The sequence below is a fragment of the Hipposideros armiger genome, unplaced genomic scaffold (assembly GCF_001890085.2).
Source record: "Hipposideros armiger isolate ML-2016 unplaced genomic scaffold, ASM189008v1 scaffold_343, whole genome shotgun sequence".
NCBI classification, from domain to species: domain Eukaryota; kingdom Metazoa; phylum Chordata; class Mammalia; order Chiroptera; family Hipposideridae; genus Hipposideros; species Hipposideros armiger.
Window position 1 is genome coordinate 472503 of NW_017731693.1, and position 7026 is coordinate 479528.

The following is a 7026-nucleotide window of genomic DNA, read 5'->3' on the forward strand; positions in this document are numbered from 1 at the left end:
AAGGACAAAGAAGGGCACTTCATAATAATAAAGGGATCAATCCAACAAGAAGATATAACTCTAGTAAACATCTATGCACCTAACATAGGAGCCACTAAATATATACAACAGATTTTGACAGACACAAATACAGAGATCAACAGTAACACTATTATAGTAGGTGACTTCAACACCCCACTGTCACCAATGGACAGATCCTCCAGACAGAAAATCAACACGGAAACAGTGGCTTTAAATGACACTTTAGACCAACTGGATTTAATGGATATTTTCAGAGCATTTCACCCCAAAGCTACGGAATATACATTCTTCTCAAGTGCACATGGATCATTTTCTAAGATAGACCACATGTTAGGCCAATAAATTTAAAGTCTCAATAAATTTAAAGAGATTGAAATCATATCAAGTGTTTTCTAAGACCACAATGCTATGAAACTAGAAATCAATTACAAGAAAAAATTTGGAAAGCACACAAATGCATGGAGGCTGAGTAACATGCTACTAAATAGTGAGTGGGTCAAAGATGAGATCAAGGAGGAAATCAAAAGATACCTTGAGACACGAAAATGAAAACACTACAACCCAAAATCTCTGGGACACAGCGAAAGCAGTCCTAAGACGGAAGATCATAGCAGTGCAGGCCTACCTAAATCAGCAAGAAAAATTTCAAATCAACAGGTTATCCTTACACCTCAGGGAGCTGGAAAAAGAACAGAAAAATAAGCCCAAAGGGAGCACAAGGAAGGAGATAATAAAGACCAGAGTGGAAGTAAACAAAATAGAGGTCAGGAAAACAATACAAAAGCTCAACAAAACCAAGAGCTGTTTTTTGAGAAGATAAACAAAATTGACAAGTCCCTAGCGAGACTCATTAAAAGAAAAAGAGAGGGCTCAAATTAGTAAAATCAGAAATGAAAGAGGCAAAGTAACAACAGACTCCACAGAAATACAAAAAATCTTAAGAAATTACTATGAGCAATTATATGCCAACAAATTTGACAATCTGGAAGAAATGGATAATTTCCTAGAAGCATACAACCTTCCAAAGCTAACTCAAGAAGAAACAGTAAATCTGAATAAACTGATTACCACCAAGGAAATCAAATCTGTAATCAACAAACTCCCAACAAATAAAAGTCCGGGGCCAGATGGCATCACAAGTGAATTTTACCAAATATTCAAAAAAAGAATTATTACCTATTCTTCTCAAACTATTCCAAAAAATCCAGAAGAAGGGAAGGCATCCAAACTCTTTCTATGAAGCCACTATCACCCTGATTCCAAAAACAGACAAAGACGGTACAAAAAAGGAAAACTACAGGCTGACAGTGCATTCTGGCTACCAAAACCCCACAGTGGACCCCTCATCAAGGCCTATCCTTCCTCAAACATCCCAGGTTTTTATTTCTTGTGTGCAGTGGTACCCAATTTCAAACTCAGGTAGTTGAACCCCAGGATCAGCACTTATAATGACTATGCCCCACTTACTAATAAACCTCTAGAGTATAAAATCCTAGTCATTAAAGTTTACTGGGGACATGTGGGATTTTCCAGGAGCCCTTTAAATCAATGTCTTCCTGTCTCTGAAAGAAGGGAGGAGAGACTAGACTGGAGGAAGGAGGCAGACACAGGCTGGCTTTTCTCTTCTCAGCCCACAAGTGACTGGTTTGAAATCTGAAGCCCACACCACCCATTCCATCTGTGAGAGAGACACCCAGAAAAAATAGAAGAACCATTCATCCTGTTGTTCTGTAGCTCTTCAGCCAAGGGAAATAGGGTCTGATTCCTAGGACTTTTCTGAGCTAGTTTTTAGAGGCCTTGGGCTCTCAGCTGTGCCATCCCCTCAGGAAGACACTTGATACAGTGGCATTCCCTTCCCAGTTTTCAGCAAATATGATGTATGGGACTCAAATGGCCATTCACTCATTCTTTTAACAAATATTTATCAATAACTTTCTATATACCAGGTGGTGTTCAAAAGCTGTGTATACAATTGTTATCTCTCTGCTCATAAGCAGAGATATTATCTGGAGAAAGAGATAGTAACAAAGCAAAGACTCACCAAAACCTGCCTGGCACCGATAGATGCTGGATGGAACATGTAAGCAGGGGATGCCATAGAGAGGATGGTTTCCCTAGCTTATTTGCTCAGAGAGGCCTCTCCCAGGAGGTGACTCTGGGTGACATAAAAGACCCAGTCATAGAGAGTTAAAGGCAGAGAAATAGCCACCCTGGAATGCCCATGGCAGTGACCAGATCATGTTTCTGGAAAGGAAAACAGTTCTATGGTCAGGCAGGAAGACTGGGCAGATCAGAGATTGGAAACCAGGAAAAGGCATACCAACTACATCAATAGTTATCAGGAAATGTAGAGCTACTGTCCACAGCAATGCTGTAACCTGATCAAGATTTTAAAAGATCACTCCAGCAACACTGTGGAGTCTATATTGTAGAAGGCTAGATTGAAATTGGAAAACCATGTGGGGGTCTGTTGCCAGTCCAAGCAAGGCAAGATGAGCCAGACTGACAGCAATGGGTGGAGAGGATGTTCTGGCTGTACTTGAAGGGAGAGGAAATGGTGCTTGTCAATGGATTGGATGTGTGGAGTTGGGGGCAGAAGGAATCATGGATGCTCCTATTGTTTTTACTCAAATGAACTGAGTAGGTAGTAGTTTCATTTCTTGAAATGGGAATTCTGGAAGATAGAGTGGTAGCAATCAAGACTTAGGTTGTATTCATATTGACTTTGAAATTCCTATTAGATATTATAGTGGACATGTCAAGAAGGCAGGTGGAAGTGTGAGTGGGGGGCCTTTGAGGACAAGCCAAAGATTGACATAAATATTTAGAAATGGTCAAGTTATGAATGGAATTTAAATCCAGGTCCTGGATGGGGTCATCCAAGTGGAAATTTCACATGGAGGCTACATAGAGCCCAGGTCAAGCCAGGTTTGCAGAGGGAAACGAGCCAAAAACGGTGTTGGGAAAGAGCACAACGAGAGAGGTAGCTATCCAGGAAAATGCAAGATCATGAAATGCTAATGAAAAAAGAATTTCCAGGAGAGCTGCTCACTGTGAGGTGTTTCTAAGAAGCCTGCCTTGTGCTTGGCTATGAGTGCACCCACAGACGTTTCCAGCTGCTGACATCACCTGGGCAAATTGATCCGTGAAGAACCAGTCCAGCCAATCAGACTAGTCTCTCCACAAGTCTGGGTCAAATAAAAAATCTCTCTCTGTGAAGGTGAAACTCAGTTGCTATTTAAACCATTTTTGCCCACTGCATACACTGATTATTGCAACTCACCAAACTGTAGCTCTGATCCTTTCTCTCCAAATCAAAGGCTTGCATATCCAGTAGTTTTGGGGTTGTTTATGGAACTCTAACACGTTCTCCACCTCTCTGTCTCCTGATGCTCTGTCTCCAGGTGGTGAATTATCACTTCATAGCTCTGTCTCTTCCCCATGAAGCCTTCTGAAATCCCCTATTTCTCTCCTCTTTTGATCCTACATGGCACATTGAACCTTCTCATTAAAGTCATGAACATTAGCTCATTCAACTGTCCAGTTTAATGAACTTTACACTCACCGGCGTGGGGGGTGTGTGTTAATATTTGTGTAGAGTGAATTAAAGTGGGTTGCCACCTACCAGCCTACATTACATCATCAACTCCTATCAGAGCTCATGGCCCTGAGGTGTCCCTGGATACTCTTCAGGATGTCTCTGAAGCCCCGAAAGCATGGGAAACGTTGCAGAATCATGTTTATAGATGCATTTGCTGGGAGAACAGTGCAAAGTTTTATAGCAATTATGAGCTATGTCACAAAATTTTTTCTTAGCTACATTGGATACTATTGAATAATAGAGTTAGTGCATATTAATCCCATTTGCTCCATAATCAACTGTAAGCAACTCCAGATAAAAGCTGCAACTTTATAAATTTCACATTCTTCATGTTTAGTGCAGTAGAAATGATGCTGATTTGAATAGATGTGTGGCACATCTTTGTCTCTTAGAATCTTGCTGTGTGTAAATCCCTGTGTTGAGTTGTGAATTCCTGAGTGACTTCGTTCTAGATTTCCCTTTTCCCCTATCTAATAATGCTCAAAGTGGAGCAAATATTTCACTCAGAACTAACTCTGAAAAGCCATCGTAAGCCCAAGCCCTGTCCTTAGAAGGTCCAAGATTACAGCTTTGATACAGAAATTTTCTTAGAAAATGGAAAGCTCCAAAAATGGCATTTTTTCTAGCCTCTACCTGAACCCTATTCAGATTTTTTGTCTTTTTCACTCATTTTTATATAGCATGGTGGTATCTGTTATGTCCAAAAATATTTGTGGGCACCTTCCATATGTTTATACTCTTGTAGGCACCACAGAGTCAACTGTGAACAAAATAGACAAAAATTTCTACCTTAATGGAATTTAACAATAGACAAAAGAAAATATATGTACATATATATATGTATATTACATATAACATAATAACATGATAACAAGAAAATAAAACAAATTATAATGATGATGATAAAGAGTATCATCATAGCTTCCAGTCAAGATGGTGGAGTAGATAAATGCTATGCTCACCTCCTTTCAGACCACATAAAAATTACAAATAAACTACAGAACAATCATCATTGAGAATTACCTGAAGTCTAGCTGAACTGGAATCCTACAACTAAGGAAGTAAAGAAGCCACGTGAATACTGATGTGAGATGCAGACGCCAAAAAGGCTTGTCCCACAAACACATGTGACAATTAAAAATCAGGAGAAATATTTTGGCAGTGCAGGTCCCCCACAAAGAGTGAGGAACCCCTCCCCAGGTTCCCTAGCCCAGAGAAATGCCTCCATAAGTTCTGGCTGTGAAAACAAGCAGAGATAGTGGCTGAGTGAGACAGAGAGCTGCTGGAGTTCCACGTGTTCCTCTTAAAGAATCCATGTACAGACTTACTCACTGACACAGTCACTTGTTCTGCACTCCATCACTGGGATAGCAGCTCAAAAGTTACCAGGGATATATGAACATTGCTAGGGATATATGAATTGTCTGCCTTCGGGGCAAAGGCTAGAAGGGTAGCTTATGCTCAGACAGAAGTACTGGCAGAAGCCTTTGTTTCTTTTTTGAGCCCTCCCCACACCCAGCGTGCACACATAGGCAGGCCCCTTATTTCCATCAACCTGGTTAACACTGTTCACCATGCCCTTGTGATTCCCTGACACCCTACCCCATTCAACTTGAGGGACCATCCAAGCCATTTCCAGTGGTCTTTCCATACAAACAGCCTTTTGTTTAGCTTTACTTTAAAAATAATATTTTGTTTATTTATTTTTAAAAGACTTTTTATTAGCATACAGCTAACATACAGTACTATATTAATTTCAGGTGTATATCATAATTTTTCAACAGTACCCACCTAGCGCTATACAGTGTTATTACCACATCATTGATTTTATTCCCTACGCTAAAGAAGTGATCACCATGATAAGTTCAATAGGCATCTAACACTCTATCTACCACACTATCATAATATTATTGATCTTTTACCCCCTTTTTACATTTTTCAATTAGAGTTGACATTTAATATTTTATATTAGTTTCAAGTGTATAGTGTAGTGATTAGACATTTATATAATTTAGGAAGTAATCCCCCTAACTAGCACCACCTGGCACTATACATAGGTATTATGATTATCATTGACTATATTCTCTACGCTGTACTTTATATCCCCATGAATATTTTGTAACTACCAATTTGTATTTTTTAATCCCTTCACCCTTTTCACCCTGCCTCCAAACCTCTCCCATCTATCACCTCAATAGATCTAGAACCCATCCAACATGGTACATAGTTATTACAATATTATTGACTATATTCCTTATGCTATAACCTACATCTGCATGACTACTGTGTAACAACAAATTTGTGCTTCTTAATCCCGTCCCTTTTTCACCCATCCCTAACCCATTCCGATCTTAAAGAAGTCCCTCAAAGATTCCTTGCAATACTGGTTTGGTGGTGATGAACTCCTTTAGTTTTTTCTTGTCTGGAAAGCTCTTCATCTGCCCTTCAATTCTAAATGATAGCTTTGCTGCGTAGGGTAATCTTGCTTGTATGTTGTTGCTTTCCATCATTTTGAATATTTCCTGCCAATTCCTTCTGGCCTGCAAACTTTTTGTTGAGAAATCAGCTGCCTGTCTTATGGAGGTAACTGTTTTTTTCTTGCTGCTTTTAAGATTCTCTCTTTGTCTTTAACCTTTGGTATTTTAATTATAATGTGTCTTGGTGTTGGACTCTTTGGATTCATCTTGTTTGGGACTCTCTGCACTTCTGGGATTGTATATCTATTTTCTTCTCCAGGTTAGGGAAATTTTCTGTCATTATTTCTTCAAATAGTGACAATTTTCAATTTCTCGCTCTCTCTCTTCCCCTTCTGGTACCCCTATAATGTGAATGTTGGTATGCTAGATGTTGTCCTAGAGGTCCCTTAAACTCTCTTCAATTTTTTGGATTCTTTTTTCTTTTCGCTGTTCTGGTTGGGTTTTTTTTCCTGCTATCTTATCTTTTACATCACTGTTTGGATCCTCTGTTTCGTTTAAGCTGATGATTTCCTGTAATGTATTCTTCATTTCTGTTATTGTATTCTTTGCTTATGACTGGTTCTTTTTCATGTTTTCTATCTCTTTGTTAAAGTTCTCCCTGATATCAGTGAGCATCCTTATAACCAATGTTTGAAACTTTATGTCTGATAAATTCTTGTCTCCATTTTGTTTAGTTCCTTTTCTGGAGCTTTGTTCTCTTCTTTTATTTGAGACATATTTCTTTGTCTCCCCATTTTGGCTGTCTCCCTATGTTTGTTTCTAGGTATTATGTAGGACTGCTGTGTCTTCTGGTCTTAGTAGAGTGGCCTTATATAGTAGGTGTGCTGTGGGGCTCAGTGGGTCAGTCTTTCTGGTCACTTGGGCCATGCACTCCAGGTGTGTCCCTTGTGTGGGTTGTGTGTGCCCTCCTCTTGTAGTTGAGCTTTG